This window comes from Macrobrachium rosenbergii, chromosome 13 (assembly GCF_040412425.1).
Source record: "Macrobrachium rosenbergii isolate ZJJX-2024 chromosome 13, ASM4041242v1, whole genome shotgun sequence".
Taxonomy (NCBI): domain Eukaryota; kingdom Metazoa; phylum Arthropoda; class Malacostraca; order Decapoda; family Palaemonidae; genus Macrobrachium; species Macrobrachium rosenbergii.
The window spans coordinates 10,666,630-10,690,746 of NC_089753.1; the positions used below are offsets into that span (position 1 = coordinate 10,666,630).

At 35.9% G+C, this 24,117-nt stretch overlaps 1 protein-coding gene across 3 annotated transcripts in view; it reads left to right on the plus strand.

Moving 5' to 3' along the window:
- The window catches only part of Rab23 (RAS oncogene family member Rab23), a 177,765-nt gene that overhangs the window by 51,924 nt on the left and 101,724 nt on the right, over positions 1-24,117 (plus strand). The window contains exon 1 of one of the 3 annotated variants that reach the window (XM_067114201.1): positions 21,552-21,624. The exons of the other annotated variants lie outside the window; for them this stretch is intronic. The gene's annotated coding sequence lies outside the window, so the exon portion shown is untranslated. Of the gene's footprint in view, positions 1-21,551; positions 21,625-24,117 lie in introns of those variants that run through there. 3 annotated transcript variants of the gene reach the window in all.

Sequence of the window (24,117 nt, forward strand, 5' to 3'; positions counted from 1 at the left end):
GTAGGCATTATTTAAGGGTCTTTGCAGCGTCCCTTCTTAGGCCCTTTCAGTCCTTTTTCTGTACCTCCGTTCATATTCTCTTTTTTTCCATCTTACTTTCACCCTCTCCTAACCATTGTTTCATAGTGCAACTGTTAGGTTTTCCTTCTGTTACACTTTTCAAACCTTACTGTCAGACTGTCATTCGATGGGCCGGAGTTCAATTCCCGCCACCGGCTGATGAAGAGTTAGAGGAGTTTTTCTGGTGATAGAAATTCATTTCTCGCTATAATGTGGTTCGAATTCCACAATAAGCTGTAGGTCCCGTTGCTAAGTAACCAATTGGTTCTTAGCCGCGTAAAATAGTCTAATCCTTCGGGCCAGCCCTAGGAGAGCTGTTAATCAGCTCAGTGGTCTGGTAAAACTAAGGTATACTTAACTTTTTTTCTTACTGTCAATATCTGTTTCATCGCTGAATGACCTCATAGGTCCCAGCGCTTGTCCTTTGGCCTAAATTCGATACTCTATTCTATTGTATTCCAACAGCCGTTCACTTTCCTTCACGTAGTGGTTTCCCGTTTTCTCAACTCAAAGACCTCGTTTTTTCTTCACCGTCCCTCCAACTACTCAGTAGATTTTGTCAGCTGCTCAGTAGTACTCACTCTCCACCCATCCATTAATTCTGTCTCAGTTATCCACGACCCCTTAAAACAGCATCCATTTGTTCCCAAACCCCCCAACACCACTCCCTCTCTCTCCATCATCCTTCCGACAATCCCAACTCAATCTCCACCACATCCCAACAACCCTCTCCTAGTTTCCACAGCATTCTACCCAACAACCCTCCATCAGTCTTCAGCATCACTCCCCGAATCTCCACCATCTCTCCAACATCATTACAACACCATTTCATTCTAACCAACAACTCTCCATCAATCTTCAGCATCACTCCTCGAATCTCCACCATTCTCCAACAATCACTACAACACCTCATTATTCTACCCAACAACCCTCCATCAGTCTCCAGCATCACCCCTCGAATCTCCACCATTCTCCAACATCAATATAACACCTCATTATTCTACCGCTACAACCCTCCATCAGTCTCCAGCATCACACCTCGAATCTCCACCATTCACCAAAAATCACTACAACACTTTATTATTCTACCCAACAACCCTCCATCAGTCTCCAGCATCACTCCCCGAATCTTCACCATTCTCCAACATCGCTCCTAACCCGCATTATTCTACTCCTACAATCCTCCATCAGTCTCCAGCATCAGGGCCGGTGAATCACCATTCAGCAACAAAAATCATCTCCCAGCTTCCCGGAACACAGATTATTCTAGATCAACAACCCTCCATCAGTCTCCAGCAGGCGTTTCCCCGAATCTTCATCACCCGATCCAACAACGCAAGATCAAGGGGGCACTTGGTCGCAGCATCACTCCACCAAACCCTTTCTTAATTTTTTTCTTTTCGGAGGGCCGGTGTTCATCATGAAGGCGGCAGCAACAAGTGCACATCTCCCAGCTTCCCGGATATCCCGCAGATGAGCTTCATTTCAGGAGATCAATGGATGCTGTAGCTGCATCCTCTCCAATGAGGCGTTTCCTGTCGTTTATCACCCGCGATGAACAACGCAAGATGAAGGGGGCTCTTGGTCGCAGCTGGCACTGCGCGCGTGCGCATTCTTTTCTTAATTTTTTTGTCTTTTCTTGCGAGAAGCGGCACTATCAATAACTTGAACAAGAAGTTACCCTCATACCTTTAGGTTGTATTTGATACCCGCCTACACATAAACATACTGTACGTTCAAATATCAACAAATATGTCTGTATGTATATATATACTCATATGTGTGTATGTATGATATTAAAGGACGTTTATATATATTATATATGAATCATATGATCTGATAAATATATATATATATATATGTATATATTTCTGTATGTATGTATCATCATGCCTTTGTAGATTTACCTAGTTCTTTAGTAAATATATATATATTTATATATATATATATATATATATATATATATATATATATATATATATATATATTTGTATGTATGTATGTACAGCTGTCCAAATATACAATACACAAATGCATGCATATATCGTCATGTTCCGTAAGTTTTTGCAGTTTTTGAATTGTAAATGCATCTGTTTATAGTATTGTTAATATTGTAGAGCACAAACCTTTATGTTCTTTCTTCAGATATTTCGTTAAGTAATTAATGGGTATATTAGCATTCTTATTGGCTGTCTGTTTTAACTGGAGAAAGGGATGTAAATGAAATCAAGCCTGGTTCGAAAGGATTTTAATTGGCATCATTTAGATAGCGGTCTGCAGGTGGCCTTTTATCAAAAGTAAAAGTATCGGTCACTAACGATATTCGTTTGTTCCTTGTTGCATTTACTACTCGCACGTACGCACACTGACAAATATATACATATACAGTATATATATATGTATATATATATATATATATATATATATATATACATATATAAAATATATACATATTAAAAACACATATAAACATATATATACTGTATATATATATATATATATATATATATATATATATATATATATATATATATATATATATATAGAGAGAGAGAGAGAGAGAGAGAGAGAGAGAGACTGTGTGTATGCGTGTCTGTTTTTGTGTGTATGCGGGAACAGAGTAGTATATGAACAGAGTACATTTGTATGCATACTTAAATAAATATACATGATACAACATATATATGTATATATACTGTATTTGTACGTATATATATATATATATATATATATATATATATATATATATATATATATATATATACACACACACAGTATATATGTGTGTATATGTATACTTGTGTAACAGATATTCGTATGCACATCACCCACACATATGCATTTAATTGCATACATAATGCACGGTATATTGAATGTTGTTGCACAGTGCCTGTATGTGGTGGATGACCATTAGTATGAAGAGGTGTAATAGGACGCATTGACTATAACTGACAGCGGGGAAGAGGTGGTTTCACTTTAGGTGGGATGGTGGATGGGTGGGGGAGTGGGGGCTGTTGGTAGGGGTGCCTCCATGGTGGCATTTGGTCGTCATGGCAAAGTTTGTTTCATTCTTCGTGTTTATATCTTTGCATTTTTTCGGTCTTTAGAAACGTTGTTTGCTCTGTATCCTGTTGCGGTTTTATTGCTTTGTGGTATCGTGAGCTTGTTAGCTTTGTATCCCTTGGAAGTTCTAGTGTAATAATAATGATAATAATACCTCATATTGAGAGGTGAAATATTTTTACATTACCGCCAATTTTTGTACTCCTGCTGTGTATTAGTTGTAGAAATAATAATAATAATAATAATAATAATAATAATAATAATAATAATAATAATAATAATAATATTGCACGCATGAAAACTTATATTTCAAGTTATTCCGATGCATGTGAACTAAATAGGGAATCTACAAAATTAGAATGCACGAAATCTTACAAATGAAAGTTTAAAAATTGAATATATAATTTTCGATGAGACAGACAGTGGAGCAGAAATAAACAATAATTATGAAGAAACAACAGTTTTAAAATAGAAGACGATAAATTTAGACTTACAGGAAAATTCTGCAAATATTCGCGGCATTTTCTCACCACATTTCCTTACCATGAGACATGAGACGATCTTTCCTCACCAACGATTTTCCTTTCCACGTGTCTGACGACATTTCCGTATTATCTGATGCCAGACCATCTTTTTTTTTATCTAACTTCCTTCAGTGCTCGGCATCAGACGATTTTCTCCTCACCCTAGTTTGACCATTTTTCCTCACCACTTGACCTTAGTTCTCTCCTCACCACTTTATTCTGTCTATTTTTCCTCACCACTTGACCTTAGAAGATCTTTCCTCACCACTTTATTCCGTCCATTTTTCCTCACCACTTGACCTTAGAAGATCTTTCCTCACCACTTTATTCTGTCCATTTTTCTTCACCACATGACCTTAGACCTTTCCTCACCACTTTATTCTGACTATTTTTCCTCACCATTTGACCTTAGAAGATCCTTCCTCACCACTTTATTCTGACTATTTTTCCTCACCACCTGACCATAGAAGATCTTTCCTCACCATTTTATTCTGATCATTTTTCCTCACCACCTGACCTTAGAAGATCTTTTCTCACCACTTTATTCTGACCATTTATCCTCACCACTTGACCTCAGAAGATCTTTCCTCACCACTTTATTCTGACCATTTTTCCACACCACTTGACCTTAGAAGATCTTTCCTCACCACTTTATGCTGACCATTTTTCCTCACCACCTGACTGTAGAAGATCTTTCCTCACCATGTTCTTCTGACTATTTAACCTCACCACCTGGCCTTAGAAGATCTTTTCTCACCACTTCATTCTGACCAGTTTTCCTCACCACCTGACCTTAGAAGATCTTTCCTCACCACTTTATTCCATCCATTTTTTTCACCACTTGACCTTAGAGAATCTTTCCTCGGCACTTTATTCCGTCCATTTTTCCTCACCACTTGACCTTAGAAGATCTTTCCTCACCACTGTATTTTGTCCATTTTCTTCACCAGATGACCTTAGAAGATCTTTCCTCACCACTTTATTCTGATTATTTTTCCTCACCATCTGACCTTAGAAGATCTTTCCTCACTTTATTCTGACCATTTTTTCTTACCACCTGGCCTTAGAAGAACTTTCCTCACCACTTTATTCAGACCATTTTTCCTCACCAACTGACATCAAATGATCGTCCCTCATTACGTTACTGGAATTATCTTTCCTCACCATCGGACGCCAGACGATCTTTCCTCACTACTTTTTTCTAACGATTTTCCCTCACAACTAATGTCAAATGATCGTCCCTCACCACATTATTGGAACGACCTTTCCTCAGCATCGGACGCCAGACGATCTTTCTTTACCACCTTTCCTCACGACCTTGACGTCATGCTATCGTTCCTCACCACCTCTTCTCACTAGACTGACGTCAGGTGACAAGTGCTCACCTTTCGGTGTCCCGATTTCAGGCCTCATTGCTGGCGCCATTGTTATGCCTTTAGCGCACCTGAACGGAGTAATGACGGTTGCTGTGAAATGGCTGTGTTGTTACAACAATGATAATGATGATCTTTAATGCTGAGCATTGTATATTTTCTGAGTAATGTAACTACTGGGTATTAAGGGAGATGAGAATCACGAAGATATATATATATACTTATATATATATATATATATATATATATATATATATATATATATATATATATGCATACACATACATACATACATACATACATACATACATACATACATACATACATGTATACATCCATATATATATTTATATATATTATATATACATATATTTTTATTTATATATATAATATTCGCAATTCTCATCTCTCTTAACATATATATGGATGGTCTTCGCCACAGTGGAGGAAGGGAGTTTAACAGCGCTAAGGAGAAATGCAAATAGTTGCGAAATATGCATTTATGCATTTACATTTATAAATACTGTATCTATATACACATACTTAATAAGCCGCTTAAATTTTATATACTTACACACACAGACTCACACATACACTATATTTGTATATATATATATATATATATATATATATATATATATATATATATATATATATATATATATATAAATATACATATACTATGTCGTACTTCTCATAAATGTTAGGTAAAATCCACAGTGAAACTCCTATTACAAAACATAGCGTATTAAAAATAAATATCTACAACTGCTGTGGACTTGATCACTAAAATGTGATCAAGTACACAGCAGACGGATTGTGTAATTTTACACACACACACACACACACACACACACACACACACACATATATATATATATATATATATATATATATATATATATATATATATATATATATATATATATATGATTCCACAGTCAAGTATGTCTATGCATATATATATATATTATATATATATATATATATATATATATATATATATATATATATATATATATATATATATATATATATAATATGTGTGTACATATATGTACAGTATATGTGTACATGTGCTTGTTTGCATGTGTGTATATTGGCGAACGCGTCTATCGACGTCTCATATCGCCTTGAAGAGAGCCAGTAAAAAAAACTGATTAATCCATTTCTGATACTGTGCATTCTTGTTGAAACATTAAAACGTTATTCGCTTGGAAATATGCGAACGGTGCACCACCAGAATCGTGACTGCCACGCCATCTGTTGAGAAACCTTGACATGCTTTTTTAAGGCCAAGAAACCTTGCCATTCCTGATTTCTTCTGAATGCATGAATTTTTAAAAATCTCTCTCTCTTTCTCTCTGCTTCTACCTGAGTGGGAAAGTGGGTAATTTACTTGTCACGACACTTGAGCAGTTAGATCCCTACTAAGGTCTTTCCATCGAGGACATCACAAAAGCTATGGTCTTAAGTACGTATGTTCTCTGTAGTCTATAGAATTTGGTCTTTGTCCTGCTAAGTAATTTTCATCCATATCTCACACGCACATTATTATATATATATATATATATATATATATATATATATATTTATATATATATATATATATATATATATATATATATATATATATATATATATATATATATATATATATATATATATATATATAAACTATAATTCCTCTTGGGTGTAAGTTGCTCCCGAGGTACAGTGAATTGGTTGTTACAAACTGATCAGTCAGCTATCAAAATAACGGTGGGTTGAAATCGATTCTAAGTAAAAAACCTAAATTCGATATCAACTTATACCTCTCTCTTTATAGCGCAGTGGTCAAAAGTCACTGTACACCGTTGTTTATAAATCAGGCAGAGGTTCGAATCCCACTGGTGACGAAGCTGTTATGAGTTATAAACTGCTAATAAATAAAAATATCACATCAGTGAATTATTATTAGAGAGAGCAAAGACGTGCGATGAGTAAAAAAAGTCTGTACTATTCCGCGCAGCAGAAACATGGGCAGTGGCAAAGAAAATACAAAATTTTGAAAGGGTGTGTATAGATAGGTGCGCCAAGATTCATGACCGGAGTGCGATGGGAAGATCATATTACGAATTAGAAACTGGTGGTGAAAGGCGGTAAGAAGAAGGCGGAAACATGAGAGATCTTAAAGGTAAATGGTTTGAACTTGTCATGGGAAGGGATGAGGTACAGCTAGTCTGAAAAGCAGTGGATATGTAAGTATATGGATGAAGATCTGAAGGAAGACCTCTGAAATTTACAACAAGCCTTTTTGGAATGAGGCTGCTAGTCCTTCTCCTTCTCCACACTGGCTGGCTGTTACCCACCACAGTTGAGTAGCTGCTGGGTACCCAATTCACCGCCTAAGTCAACAGAACACGATTGATCTTTCCCGAAAATAAGTCTTAATTATCCCTTTCCCTCTGATGTCGTCGATATTGAGTCTCTTGCAGGTTAGATGAGGCTAACAACCACAGGACCAAAAGATGATTTTATACATATATAAATATATATGCATACAAACACACACATACACATATATATATATATATATATATATATATATATATATATATATATATATATATAATATATAATCTTCTTTAACCCTCTCTTGAATACATATTCACATATTCAGCTGTAACAGCATTGACCACTGCATTGAGTACATCAATATAGCACTCCAATTCAGCCAGTATGACAGTGCCGTGACTGACCTGACTATATCCTTGGGTGGCCCTAGCGCAATTACACGTGTAATGGTCCTGGAACACTCCGGCTTCTCCCAGGGTCCTTACACGCCATGGTGGAGGCTATAAAGAAGTCTGGCAAATGTCACGGTGCTATTTTCAGGCTAGAGAGAGAGAGAGAGAGAGAGAGAGAGAGAGAGAGAGAGAGAGAGTGCGAACCGTCCAAGCGTAGGAAAACGAAAGTAAATTTGCAAGACGTTAGGTGGTTTTTTATTTGCTGTGTAAAGTTGATCATAGAATACACGTTCACTGTATATAGAAACCCAATTCACTTGTCAGATCTTTTAAGCTGCCCTATTTAGAAAGGCAAATAACACGAATCTCTCCTATCTGTCATGAGAGCAGTATATGTTAGATGCGATTTCGGAGTTTATTTTGAAAAAAAAAAAATTACCCTCTTTCAATAAGCTTAGCGGCGATGCAGTTGACTTCATATTCTCTGCTTGCCTGTCCCATGGAAATCCCTTCCTGAGAGAGAGAGAGAGAGAGAGAGAGAGAGAGAGAGAGAGAGAGAGAGAGAGGATACTGTTGGATGAAAAGCACCTTGTGTCGCGAAAATAGGTATATAATTTCTTGGCTGAGACGCGTTACAAGGTCGCTTGAGTTGACCTTCAAGAGCAATTGGTCTAATTCCAACTCTTCATATTTTTGTCAAGGTCACGTGGTCATTGAATAGTCCTTCAACCGGTACATTAAAATTTCAATAATAACTGATAGATCTCATGTTTAATAATTGGGTCCTTGAGAAAATTGGAGCTTATCGTGAGCTCATGAATATTGGTTGGCAGTTTTTAGCTTCATTGTGGTCCATTTCCGCTTTAATTATACTCCGAAGGTCTCGCAATTTTCATTAATGGTGGCGCAAACTTCTGTGTCAGTTGCGCCTGTCTTTATTTACTGGTAACCCATCCAGCTACCAACCAGACCTAGTTAAATTTTTGTTCGCAGTTTTCGTAATGTTCGCTCAACCTTCTTCTTTTATCTCTGGTTGGGACTAACTTCAGTGAATAAAATCTTCTGACACTCCCTCAAATCAATGGAAGAAGTTGCCATCTTGAGGGTGGGCCAGATTTAGCCAGTCCTTTCTTCCGTTCACTTTCAGGACTGGAGTTATTTGCCTTCTTCACTATTTCCCTAGCGCTATAACCTGCCTCTTTTTAAAGGGTTTCCATGTTGATTGAAAAGAAAAATTCTTTTAAGATTGTCTACCCTATTTTTGGTAAGGGCATGTTTTGATTTTTATCCTAAACACACACACACACACACACACACACACACACACAGAGAGAGAGAGAGAGAGAGAGAGAGAGAGAGAGAAGAGAGAGAGAGAGAGAGAGCTCTTCCTGTAGACCTCATGCAAACTGTTAGGCTTAATCGGATTAACTTAAGCCTATGGTAATGACTTTGTTCCTGAGTAGATCAGCTCTTCAGCTTAATTATGATAACCCTTGTACCCGCCAGGAATCATTCATGTGTTTGGTAGCATTAGCGCTGAGTGTTAACGTCCCAAGATTCGTAAGCCTAACTGACAAGTTTTATTAATATGTATATCTGCTGATTTAACATTATTTGTTTGGACACTATTCTTAGGGAGCTTGCTTTGCGTCCTGTTTAGTTTCCTGTAGAAGAAAACTATTCTGCAGCTTTGTCTGTCCGTCCGCACTTCATTCTGTCCGCACTTTTTCTGTCCGCCCCCAGATCTCAAAAACTACTGGGGCTAGAGGGCTGCAAACTGGCATGTTGCTCATTCACCCTCCAGTCATCAAACATACCAAATTGCAGCCCTCTAGCCTCAGTAGTTTTCATTTTTATTTAAGATTAAAGTTAGCCATAATCGTGCTTCTTACAACAATATAGGATAGGCCACCACCGGTCCGTGGTTAAAGTTTCATGGGCCGCGGCTCATACAGCATTATACCGAGACCACAGAAAGACATCTATTTTTGATGGCCTTGATTATACGCTGTAGCGGCTGTACAGAGAACTCGATTGCAGAGAAACTCGACATTTTGCCCCGGAAGAAATTATTATTATTATTATTTTATTATTATTATTATATTATTATTATTATTATTATTGAAATCAATAACAACCCAGTTATTACAATAATATTTCTTTAATAATTATTTCGTCCGTGTTGTCAGAAGGTGCATGTTTTTATAAATTTGTAACTGTTGGAAATAACTTTGTAATGTTATAACGCATAAAGAGAATCTTTTTTTCTAATGCCAAGAACTTTAGTCGTATGGTAACAGATCCCGAACATACAATGAATAACCCTTTAAATTGATATTGGTTAATACTGACAGCAATTATTCGAATGATCATATCATTAGTAATATAGAGAGGTACTGTAAGAAATTTCCCTTTCTGGAAACTAGGAGATAATATTTTTATACACCCACTTGAATAGGTGTATAATTACTATAATTACTTGTACATGTGACCTTATTTTGTTCATTAAGAGTAAAACCATAAAGCATGATTTAATGCTATTTAAAGCACATTTGTGTACATAGGCGTATATTATGTTCTTAAATCGCCTTTATTTATGTTATATGTGAATTTTTTCTTCGTAAGAATGATTACCTGTTACCGAAAATGATTTCGTTTTATCTTTACTCTGGCGTGGCATTCGTAAACATAACGATCGTTCTCCTTTCATATTGACTCCTCTTTCTATCCATGTTTTTACGCTCGAAGTGAGGGAAAAAAGATGGAAGGAACAAGGAAACACATTGTCTAGTTTCCTTTTTCATAATTTTTTTTATAATTGCCAGCTGAGATTTTTGATGTACGTAAATGTAGTAATGATATCATTTTTGGCATGGGGAACTTGTTATGGATATTAGGAACGTAATGAATAACTGCCTTAGTAAATATTTTCTTGAGCTTTCTGTATGTTTGTGTATATACTGTATATATATATGTATATATATATATATATATATATATATATATATATATATATATATATATATATATATATATATATATATATATATATATATATATATATATATATATATATATACATATATATCTATATATATGTGTGTGTGTGTTTGTGTCTGTGTATGTGTGTGCGTGTATTCGTGTGCGTGAGTATGTAATAATGTAATATTTATCAACTTTCAGTATATAATTTTAGGCCATGTACATTATTTGGAACTGAAGAAAGTATTATGAACTTGGAAATCTGAATGAATGGATTATTAATTCTCTCTCTCTCTCTCTCTCTCTCTCTCTCTCTCTCTCTCTCTCTCTCTCTCTCTCTCTAGCCACCGTAACCTTCCCATGGGCAAAGTTGAACTTCTCCTACTGTATACTGCGGGGCAATTATGATATTCCTAATATAAGCGAATGTCCTTGTCATGGTTACCTCGAGACTGGCATTCTCGGTGCGTTTTTGTCGAGTGCTTTGCAGCGTCAACGCCCTTTGTCTCTTTTTTTTTTTATTTATTAATTTTTATTTTTCCTTTGACTTCTTGGTGTTGCTCGTCCCAATAAGGTACGTTTTTGGTTGTTTAGTTTTCTTTCCTGTTATTCGTCTTTTATTTTTACGAAGGTTTAGTTTAATTAAATTTTTTTTTCATTACCATTTTATGTCTCATATGGACTGTCTGTTGTGAGGAAGCTTTCTAGGCTCATAATTGTGTATGAATAATAACAGAATGATAATAATAATGAATAATGAATGAATCATTATCATCATAATCGAAACAGTGAAGAAAATGATGACGATTTTAAAGACGATAACAGGAATTATCATGATGATAATGATGATTAGAAGGATTACCACTTAAAATAGAGAAAAAAAAGAAGTTAAAGCAATTTAAAAACAAGAGACTTAAAAAAGAGAGAATTTAACAAGCAAAGGAAGCGACCGAGATCAATTTTCCGAAAGGGTACACGCCCATCCCCATCCAGGCACCGCCCCCCCACCAAAAAAAAAGTTGAAAATAAAGGTTCAAGATTAACTAAACAAAAGGAAGCCGCCCGGATATCGCTCCTCCATCAAGCTTATCAGATGAAGAAAAAGACTCAAGGGCTGCGTCGATTAGAATCTACGCAACGGTAATTAAAGTGTTGGCTTTAATGAGTTTCTCTTTTTTTTTTCTTTTTGTCGACCTTAAACAGTATCTACACTTCAGCCCTCAGTGTAATCTATGGGCTATTGTTTACGTTGGCCGGTTTGTTTTGATAGCCGAGTATAATCTGTTTACGTTCTCTTGGGATTTGTTTGTCGTCTGCTTATGTGGCACACCCTTTTTTTTTTTTTTTTTTTTTTTGTTCGCATGTGGTATGCAAAGATGTTTGTACATTCGGCGTATGTTACGCCTAAGATTTTATGGTCCTCTTATGGTACCGTTAGGATTAAGTAAAGTCCGTTTATGGTAAGTTTAGGATTGTGCAAAGATATGTAAGGTATGCTTACTCTTACCTTCGCTGTCCAAACCAGACCTCTTAATTTGTTGCAAGTTTCACTGATATGCTTAGCCCTCTCATCTCCTCGGGTTTAGCAACCTCATTCTAAAAAAGTTAATGTCGCCAGGAAACATTCTATCAAGGAATCAGTAACGCCAGGTAGGTATAGTCTTCCGGTTTCTTAGCTAGTCTTTAGAGATGTTACCAGTCCCACGCCCTTTTTAGTTTTCTGTAAAAGAAAACTATTGTGCCAGCTTTGTCTGTCCGTCCGCCCTCAGATCTTAAAAACTACTGAGGCTAAAGGGCTGCAAATTGGTATGTTGATCATCCACCCTCCAATCATCAAACATACCAAATTGCAGCCCTTTATCCTCAGTAGTGTCTATTTCATTTAAGGTTAAAGTTAACCATAATCGTGCATCTGGCAACGATATAGGACAGGCCACCACCGGGCCGTGGTTAAAGATTCATGAGCCGCACCGCCGCGGCTCATACAGCATAATGCCGAGGCTACCGAAAGATAGATCTGTTTTCGATGGCCTTGATTATACGCGGTACATAAAACTCGATTGCGCTGAAGAAACTTCGGCCCATTTTTTACTTGTTTCATGACGCGAGCACACGCTAACGTGGAGCGGTCCTAGGCTCAGCAGACATGGCTGGTGCACTACGCCAAGATGCCACGGCGGTCACTATAGCTGATTACACCTCATACGAAGTTGATAGTGGTGTCTCCACATCCATATGTAAAAGGAAAGTGAAGATACCCTGGAAAGGCAAGTGGGTATGGGAGGTGACGCAACCCTTCTGACGTAGGAGGAGGGGGAGGAGGGTCGGGAAAGATAAACTCAACTTAAGCCTTAAAAGGGAGACAATTAGACGCGAAGATAGGGCGAGGTCTTGACAGAGAAAGACCATTTATCTGTGGTATCTCTCTTGTGGCATTTCGTCGCCTACTGCTTCCATTTCTTCAGCTTCTTTTACTAACACGTCGTCGTGTGCTGCCTCGTTGTCATCTTCATCGTCATTTCTTTTATTTGTTTGAGCGTTTCGTGGTCTACTACCTCCTCTTCTGTTTATCACTTTTTACTGTTATTCTTGTTTCTAAGTAGATACCAGTTCTCGAGAGCCTGCCCAGATCTCATTAAACAGGTTCTTGAAAGCTCTCTGAGCAGATTTAATATATTTGATAAAAAAGGATTGTGGGGATCACTCTTCATTGCGTGTAACTGGTTATCATGAAGAATTTAGAAGAATTGTTATTTTTCTTTGATATCTAGCTCTCGTCCCTCCTTTACTATTAATTATTATTCAAGATTTCTCCCTTTCCCGCTTATGGGCATTTTCTTCTGTGCAAGCTGGTTTAGCATTATCATGGCTATTTTGGTGTAGTACATAAAATTGCCTGCACGGAATAATAATAATAATAATAATAATAATAATAATAATAATAATAATAATAATAATAATAATAATAATGGAGACACAAATCCACAGTTATGTATAGGTACGATTATATTTAGAAATAAATCTATGCAGAGAGCTTTCGGGAATCTGTTCGATTCCTCTTTTCAATAATAATAATAATAATAATAATAATAATAATAATAATAATAATAATAATCAACGGACCTCGGGAGGAACCTAGAGAGGATTAGATGTACAAATATCAAACTTTCCCCAGGAATGTGTAGTATACTAGCACACAGCAAGAAATAGTTATAGGAGAGTGTTGGAATCGTGAGACTACAAGGTAAGCGGGGATGCACTTTAGATCCAGACTCAGAGACACCAACTTTCGCAGATGTTGACCTAACAAGATTATGGAAAAGAAAAACGAAATATTATACTTCATCTATTCCCGCAGTAACTTCGTGTGAACCCGTTTTGCTGAAGCCTTATATTACTTGACTTTTTTTCCTCTCTTTTAGCAAGCACTGGAAATTTCTTTCCGTCTTTCGTTTTGCCTAATTCCAATAATCTTCTGTGCCTCGTGCGGTTGCTCTGTAGTTTCCTTAGGAGTTATCCCTTTTTCCCTCTATTTTATTCAAGTTATTTAAATTTTTTTACTTTTCTTTGTTTTCATGGGAGTTACACCATTACTTTTCCATTTCTTGGCTTCTTTGGAGTTATATTCTTTTTCTTATTTTTTCTCGTTTTAATCAGTTATGCTCCTCTTTTTTTTTTTCTTGTTTCATCCAAGGCATCCTGTTCTTTCAGCTTCTTTTCCCTTCAGGTTTCCTGCGCCTTTTCCTTCTTTTATTCGTTTTCTTTGGCCTTGGACTACTTAGGGTATTGGGCTGCCCGGTCCACTGGCCTCCGCAATAAAAGAAAAATAAACAGATCATTCACACGGTTTTGAGAAACACGTCATCGGTCTGATGAACTGAAGAAACCCTAAATGGTCATTTGATTCAATTTGCGAATTTTATCTCGAAAATTGTCTCATTGTTGAAACTGTGTCATTGTTTTGCTCACGCAGAGGGGTGAAACTGACTTAAGTCTAGTTGAAGGTTGTCATGATAAGCACTGTATTGAGTTAAAAATGGTTGGAAACAACTGCTTAATGTTGTTCATAGGCCAACCTAGAATTCTTCCATGAGAAATTATTGCACTCTGTCAGTTTACCTCAATTGTGTTCGCGTGTTTGAGGGAATATACATTTATGGATATAAGAGAGAGAGAGAGAGAGAGAGAGAGAGAGAGAGAGAGAGAGAGAGAGAGAGAGAGAGAGAGAATGGTTGCATGTTCTCATTATTGCTCTAGACTTGTACTTTCGTATACTTGATATTACATAATTACACATATGCACTAAAACATACAAATGAATTGCTGAGAGAGAGAGAGAGAGAGAGAGAGAGAGAGAGAGAGAGAGAGAGAGAGAGAGAGAGAAGGAACCCATGAGTTAATTACAGTAGAACCCTTACCTGTATAAACCACCCCTACCTGCTTGTAACTGTACTATACTGTACTTAATTATGTTCTCAGGCTATTCAGGCTCCGTGTAGCGTTGCTTATGAATAAAGATTTTTTTTCGGAAAAGTATTTGATAAGGAAACATTTACAAAGAGAGAGAGAGAGAGAGAGAGAGAGAGAGAGAGAGAGAATTTGTATTTAAATTGTATTTGATAAGGAATAGCTTTGTATACAGACAAGAGAGAGTGCAATAGGGCCTGTTTTGATATACAAAACCAATGCGATTTTCAACCATGACTGCTTTTGTGATGATTAGGCAATTAGTGACAACGATAGGGATGGTTAAGATTGCCCGTTTCATTATTCATGTTTATCTGAAATTGCGTTCGTTCATGTTTAAATAATGAAGATAGGTAGCGTGTTTTATGTAATTATAATGCCATGGATTCTTCTCTCTCTCTCTCTCTCTCTCTCTCTCTCTCTCTCTCTCTCTCTCTCTCTCTCGTTGTGGTACGTTAAAGTAAGGTTTTTCATTTGAGTTTCATTTCTCTAGGACAGTGGTTCCTAAACCTTTTTGCCCTGCTGCCCCCTCTGCATTGTGTATAAGTTAAGTATACCTTAGTTTAACCAGACCACTAGGGCTGATTAACAGCTCTCCTAGAGAGGGCTGGCCCAAAGGCTTAGACTTATTTTACGTGGCTAAGAACCAATTGGTTACCTAGCAATTTGATCTACAGCTTATTGTGGAATCCGAACCACATTATACCAAGAAATGAGTTTTTATCATCAGAAATAAATTCCTCTAATTCTTCATTGGCTAGCCGGAGACTCGAACTCGGGCCTAGCAGAGTGCTAGCCGACAACTTTACCGACTCATCCGACGAGGGACTTGCACTGTGTATAGATCCCAGAGCCCCCTACCCCTGAAATTTTTTCCAACTATAAACTATAAACAATATTTTGTCCATTCTGTACTATTATACTTCATTTCTTATATGAGTATATGGATGAATGATAGATTTTTGTTTCTTTGCTGCTAGATTTTTTACAAGTATGCACTGTACTCTATTTCAATGGAATAAGCAACGTTCATAGAAAACGGGTAAAACCAACATATGATGAAACCAAATTTTATCTTAATCCTTATTCAAACAGTTTCAGCATTATGCAGATTACAGTGATAGAAAATATTAGAAAAAATACTAATTACTACAAAAATAAATATAATTTTTACTATTAATACAATTATTCATGGATCATGACCACATCAAAAATGATCACACATCCTCTTTAGTGATTTATTTATCCATATTTATGTAGTATTGGAAAACAAAAGACACTAATGATAATAAAGCCATATTTATTAAAATTTTTTGTCATCGTTACTAGTTTAACAGTATGTAATAACATCAACGAAACAGTGGATTATAGCCAGTGGTCATTTTGACTTGGTACTACTCATCAGTGGGATGGGTGACACAAGCTCTTTTGGCCAACTACCCTAGTTGGGGAATATTTGGTGGTGTTTGGCTCACTGCACATTGGAGATCGCTTGCCACATTGAGCTTGTTTCTTTTCTTTGTTTTGATTCCAACTAATGCTGAAAACCTACTTCACACAGGTAAGTAGAAGAAATGGGAAGTTACGTGTAGGATTCGCTGACTGATTTTCTGGCAAACTGAAAGATATTTTATCCAGAGAGGGCGGGAAAATCTTGTCATAACAATAAAAGACAATTCATAAACAAGATTTGAAATGAAAATTGACGAATATTTGGAATTTTTGGTATGTTTTGAGATAATAATTAGAAAACATATGGAAGCCGTGATTATGGTTTTGGCAATTTTGCAACTAACATCACAAATAAAAAAAAAATAATAGTCACCATTTGGCAACTCTCCTTGCGCCCCCAGTTTAAGAATCACTGCTCTACAACCTCTCTCTCTCTCTCTCTCTCTCTCTCTCTCTCTCTCTCTCTCTCTCTCTCTCTCTCTCTCTCGTTGTGGTGCGTTAATGTAAGGTTTTTCGTTTAGTTTCTTATCTCTAGGAAGTTCTAAAACAATCTCTCTCTCTCTCTCTCTCTCTCTCTCTCTCTCTCTCTCTCTCGATCAATTAAGGTTTTTCGTTTAGGTTTTTCGTTTAGAGTTTCCCCTAGGAGGTTCTAAAACAATCTCTCTCTCTCTCTCTCTCTCTCTCTCTCTCTCTCTCTCTCTCTCTCTCTCTCTCTCTCTCTCTGTCGATAAATTAAGGTTTTTTTAGAGTTTCGATCAAGTTTAAAACCAGGTTTTTCGTTTTTAGAGTTTCTTTCCCCTAGGAGGTTCTAAAACAATCTCTCTCTCTCTCTCTCTCTCTCTCTCTCTCTCTCTCTCTCTCTCTCTCTCTCTCTCTCTCTCTGTCTCTCCACTTCATAAATGCCTCTTTATCACGTCCTCACGCCTCCATCAGCGTGACTCATAAAACAAGGCAAGTAATGAAATAACGTACGAACGAGGAATCGCACCGTTTCATTAGAATATTAAAAACGGCGATAAAAGGGCGAAAGGCCAAATGCAAATGACGCTATTCCCTGTAATTATCTCTTGTTCATTGCCATCAAATGTTCCTCCTTATGTCTACGTTCCAATATAGAGCAGAAGGTAATGACTCTCTCAAAGAGTAAATGAAGAGAAGGAATTATATATATATATATATATATATATATATATATATATATATATATATATATATATATATATATATAGATCTATATTTAATATATATATTATATATACTTATAATACACATATAATATAATAAATATATACAGTACATGTATATTTTAATATATTTAGATATAAATATGTATATACGAGTGTATCTACACACACACAAACATATATATATATATATATATATATATATATATATATATATATATATATATATATATATATATATATATATATATATATATATATTCACTAAGCAGCGATTTACAGTATATATCTGGTAGTTCGTCGACTGTACCATATTGCAACGAAGTTGGAGAAATGCATAGGGCTAGCAACCTCATCCCAGAATTCATGCTGAGAATCGGAAATCTTACATCTGGAACCACCCTTCTAAAGAGGAAAATTCATGTATATATACGAGTATATATACTTATATATATGTATATATATACAGTATATATATATATATATATATATATATATATATATATAGATATATATAGATATATAGATAGATAGATAGATAGATATAGTGTCTGTGTTGATGCCTGCGAGAGCGAGCTTGCGAGTGTGTGATGTGGAGAGAGAGAGAGAGAGAGAGAGAGAGAGAGAGAGAGAGAGAGAGAGAGAGAGAGAGAGAGATTTCTTAAAAATATGGTAATATAATGACGCTTCCTCTTCCGCATTGAGCTTTCCTTTATTTTCTTTTTATTGGGGGTTAATCTCACGCTTTGCTTAACTGTATTGTTTTGTTTACAGCATCGCTTGTGCATGTTTAGGCTTGATTGCTTGTTCTTTTACGGTGTACAGTCGTCTTTGAGACGCAAATCTTTGCTGTGTTTCCTGAGCGCGTAATTGCTAATACTAATCATTTTAATAATAATAGTAATAACACTACTATTAATAGTAAAATATTAATGCCGGTCTTTCTTGTTATTATTATAACTATACAATTCTTATAAAATCGGCAAGTCAAAAATTATAGTGATGAATGAAATAGAAAATTACTTCGATTCACATACACTTGTACGTAGCATATATATTTATCATTTGTATATGGGCATATATATAAATATATAATATACATACAGTATATAAATGATATATGTATACATGTGTATGTATAAAGATATATATATATATATATATATATATATACATATATAATATATATATATATATATATATATATATATATATATATATATATATATATATATATATATATATATATATATATAATATATTATATATATATGTATACAGTGATAAAGTCGTAATAATTCGGTCGATAAAGCACAGTATAATTTCATGCACATGGCAAGCAATTGAATGAATCGTTGGAGGTAATGTGGGTTATTTTTACGTTGGCCGAAATAATGACTATTTGCCCAATCGTGTGTGCATAACATATTATCGTTTCGTCATATATCACGCACAGGTGTGTGACGTGTGTTTGTATGATATATTTATTACTTCTGGTTGGTTACCTAGATTGTTCTCTTACGTCAGAGAGAGAGAGAGAGAGAGAGAGAGAGAGAGAGAGAGAGAGAGAGAGAGAGAGAGAGATTGCAAATATATACTATCATGTGACAGAATTCGTTTGAAAAATATTTCGAGGAGAGAGATAGAGTAAAATATTTTTTTCACAGTAACAGGTTTCTAGTTTTTCTTGAAGCGGAAACTCCTTATTCGGTGGGTCCCAATACCCTTCTCTTACCTTAATATTACCCTTTCAGTGCTGAAAGCGTCTGCGGTGCCGGCCGTAGACCATACGCATACAGTACGAGTATACACGTTCGCAGCCATGCGTGTTTGGGGATGAGAGGTTGGGGAGGCAATATGGGAAAGGGGGGGGGGCTTACGTGGGAGGGTAAGTCTGGTTAACTAAAGATGGAGTCTGGGAATGAGGGAATGAGCGGTAGATGGGTGAAGGGAAGGAAGGATTGAGGTGATTGGAGGGAGAAGATGGAGGGAGTGAGGATGGATGAAGGGAAGGAAGGAAGGATTGAGGTGGTTGGAGGGAGGAAAGGGTGGACAAAGGTGGAGGATGAACAGGGAGGGGACCTAGTGGCTAATTTCAGTGATTATTGCTTTCCTTCTTGGGGAAGGGAGGGAGAAAGGGGAAGAACAAGGGAGCAACTTACAGTGATTACAGTGCAGAGGAAAAATGGAATTAGATTAACGATTACCGAGATTGAGGTGCGGTATTGTGTGGTTGAGAGAGAGAAAGAGAGAGAGAGAGTGTGAAATTCAGGCTTTGAAATGACCTGATGCTTCTACACCAACACATTTACCTACAAACCTATATGTATTAAACACACACACACACACACACACACACACAATGCGTGCATCAACACAGACACGCTCGAATCCAAACACGCACGCACGCAGTACGGTAAAAAAAAAAATGCTTTTAATAAGAATTAAAACATAGCATCAATAACGGTTCACTATCCGAACGAAGGTCTTCCCCAAACGGCCGCCACGAAACAGGAAGCCTTGCGTCGGATGATGATTATAGTATGCAATACATTCGGTCTCTAAAGGCGTATTTGTCAAGAGCAAAGGCCGCTGGCACGGGAAGCCTAATGGTCTTATCTAGCCAAGGCCCGAAGGAAACCAGGACACTGATTTTTTTAACTACTGACATAACAAAGTAGCAAAAAACACGCACACGCAAACCTTAAATCCGAACATACAACCTTTCTCCCTTTAAGGGGACGTTACATTATCAGTAATATTGATGTGAGTAAGATTGACTCAGTATCCGGCACGTCAGTCTTAAAACCTCAGCTACCAAACAAGACTATCAATATTATTGACAATTTCTGAGTATTCGTCAATTTTTATACAGACTGGCAAACAGATACGCGGGCAGGCAGGCAGTATGGATAAACAATGATCAATAACTTTTATAATATGCCAGTATCTCGTTAAGTCCAACATCTGTGGTGTGCTTATTTGGTTAGTGTGGGATACTACATCTTGGGTCGAGAAAGAGGGAGAGAGTTAGTACATGTGGCTTCATCATCAAATATTTACAAAGCTCTTCACTGACTCACCTGAGACCGTACGGTAGACATCGCCCTTTACTGGTACTTGTCGGCTCCGCAGACAGGAAGATGTTTGAGTGTACATGAGAGGTTGGGGAAAGTCGCAAATTTAGGTAATTTAAAACAAAAAAGTATTTGAAAACAACCAAAGTTTATATATTTATATATATATATATATATATATATATATATATATATATATATATATATATATATATATATATATATATATATATATATATATATATATATATATATATATATATATATATACATACACACACATACCGATTATGAGCTGATGGATGCCTCCTCTGCTCTGGTTGCTACTAACTACAGCCAACTGACCATTACATTACGTATTTAATAAAATTCACTGCTTAGTTCAGTAAAGCCACAGTTGTTTAAACGAGCCATGCTTAGAAGTGTGTGTTTACAGGCTAAAATGAAAAGATGAATGTTTTCAAAAGTGAACGATGGAGAGGGAGGTCGAGATGATTCATAGGAGAGAGAGAGAGAGAGAGAGAGAGAGAGAGGCATCTGAGTCACGTATGCCATTACATGCACCAGTCCCACCTGGACAGTAGGCTACATTCCACACCTGCAGTCGGCGAAGATAGGTTAGGTTAGTTCAGACTAGTTTGACACGATCCTCGGTGCCCGGTGGTCCGGTCCCTTATAACTTTGGTTGCCTTGTTGGTTGCTGAGTATAGCTGGTTGAGTATTATTATTATTATTATTATTATTATTATTATTATTATTATCATTATTATTATTATTATTATTATTATTATTATTATTATTATTGTAGGGAATTCAGCTGTTCTTGTTTTTATGATTTTAATGTAAAATTTTATTATTATTATTGTAATTATTATTATTATTATTATTATTATTATTATTATTATTATTATTATTATTATTGAGAAGACCTTCTCTCAGGGCAGTAGCACTGAAATAATGGTTGTTTCTACGGTATTCAGTTTATATAATAGAACTGAGACAACAGGAAAACTTTATATGTCCTTAGGAAATTTGATACACCAGCTACACGCTGATGAATAGTACCGTAGATTGTAAGGCGAATAGAGAACACTATATAAATTGAGTGCCGTAGAAACAGCCATTATTATTATTATTATTATTATTATTATTATTATTATTATTATTATTATTATTATTATTATTATTATTATGTCGTATAGACAAGTATTATGGTGCTCAATTGTTATAAAATGTAAGTGTTAAAAATATTTCAAAGCAGGCTATTATTCTTTATAAAGTTTTTTGACACTGGAAAGTACTGCCTCAGATTTCTCTTTGGTCAATTTTTTTTTTTTTTTTTTGGTCATCAAAGGGATATCTTCCATTAACAGTTGTTTCTGCACGAAACTTCGTCAGGATTTCAGGATACTGATGAAGGTAAAAACATTGTCCATGTAGGCCAAAGTTGGGGACCATATATTTGGATGTTCATCGACTGAGGGAGTCGTATCGCAACTAGTGTGGAAAGAGGTATAGGGCTAGCAACCTCATTCCAAAAGACTTGCTGAGAACAATGAGGTTAATGTCCTCGTCCAGAGTTCCTACCTCTCAGGGAAATAAACTTATTTAATATATATATATATATATATATATATATATATATATATATATATATATATATATATATATATATATATATATATATAAGTGATTACTAAGAACATTTGAAGTATGGATCGATTCACGGGGATGCTTACCTAAGGAGGAATTAAAGCTGCAGCGGTGACCTATGGATGTTTTTTCTTCCACAAAGTAATCTAGACGAAAAAAAAAGTCTAGAAAGGGGAACAACATCACAAATGTAGACTTTTATTTGTTGAGTCTGTATGTAGCACTAAACACACGTACATTCGGTGTGCAGATAAGCGTCAGCATAAAAACATACACAACATTTATACATATATATATATATATATATATATATATGATTATATATATTATTGATTATATAAATGTTGTATATATATATGTATCGATATATATATATATATATATATATATATATATATATATATATATATATATATATATATATATATATATAGTGTATGTTTTTGTCCAGTCGCGTATCTGCATACGGAATGTTCGTATGCTAGTACTACACACAGACTTAACAAATAAAAGTCTACTTTTGTGACGTTGTTCCCCTTCCCAGACTTAATTTTTTGTTTTGTCTAGACTACTTCGTGGAATAAAAAAACTTCCATAGGTCACAGCTGAAACTTTAATTCCTCCTTAGATAAGCATCCCCGTGAATCGATCCTCACTTCAGATGTTCTCGGTAATCACTCCATATCCACGCTTCATGACTGTCGTGTATCTGCATGACGTCACGTATCCAATAGAAACCAGTGATTGCGTGCATGTTCCCTGTGGAGTGTTATCGCCACTCTTTACGTGACGACGTCATTAATAAGGAATCTGTATATGTATGACGTTTCGTAGCCAATAGCAACCAGTATTGGACTTTGGCTTCTCACAAGTACTTGGACATTTTCTGCGTGATGACGTCACCACACGGGCCAATTAGCACATTCCACGTTCATGACGTCATGCCATGAAAAATCAATGAGACGCCGGTTATCATAGTCCGAATGTCATGCAAGGAACTATAACTAAAAGCAAGGTCCAGGGAGGGACATTAACTAAAGGGGCTTCCGGCTGGCCAGCCATCTGATACAAGGCGCGCAGACGCGTTGGTGAGTGTTTATAAATTTTCTGTGCCTGTTATTAATAGTAGGAGTAATGGGGTTTTTAATCTTAGCCCAGTATGTTGAAACTCTGTGTGCTCCCGATAACCTTTCCTTCTGCAGGAAACGGGTAAGAAATGATAGATATGTGTGTGTATGTATGTATGAATATGTGTGTATATATATAATATATATATATATATATATATATATATATATATATATATATATATATATATATATATATATATATATATATATATATATATACATATATACTATATACTATATATTTTTGTATAAGAATAGGATATTATTTGATTTTTATCCAAGCAGTTAATTCGGATGACATTTACAAACAAGGCGTGTTAACAGTTCATATCTAAATCCCGCTACATAATATTGGGCCCCGCCCTTTTATTAGAACCTAGGACACAAGGCCACTTGTTAACTACAGTTTTTGGTTGATTATCA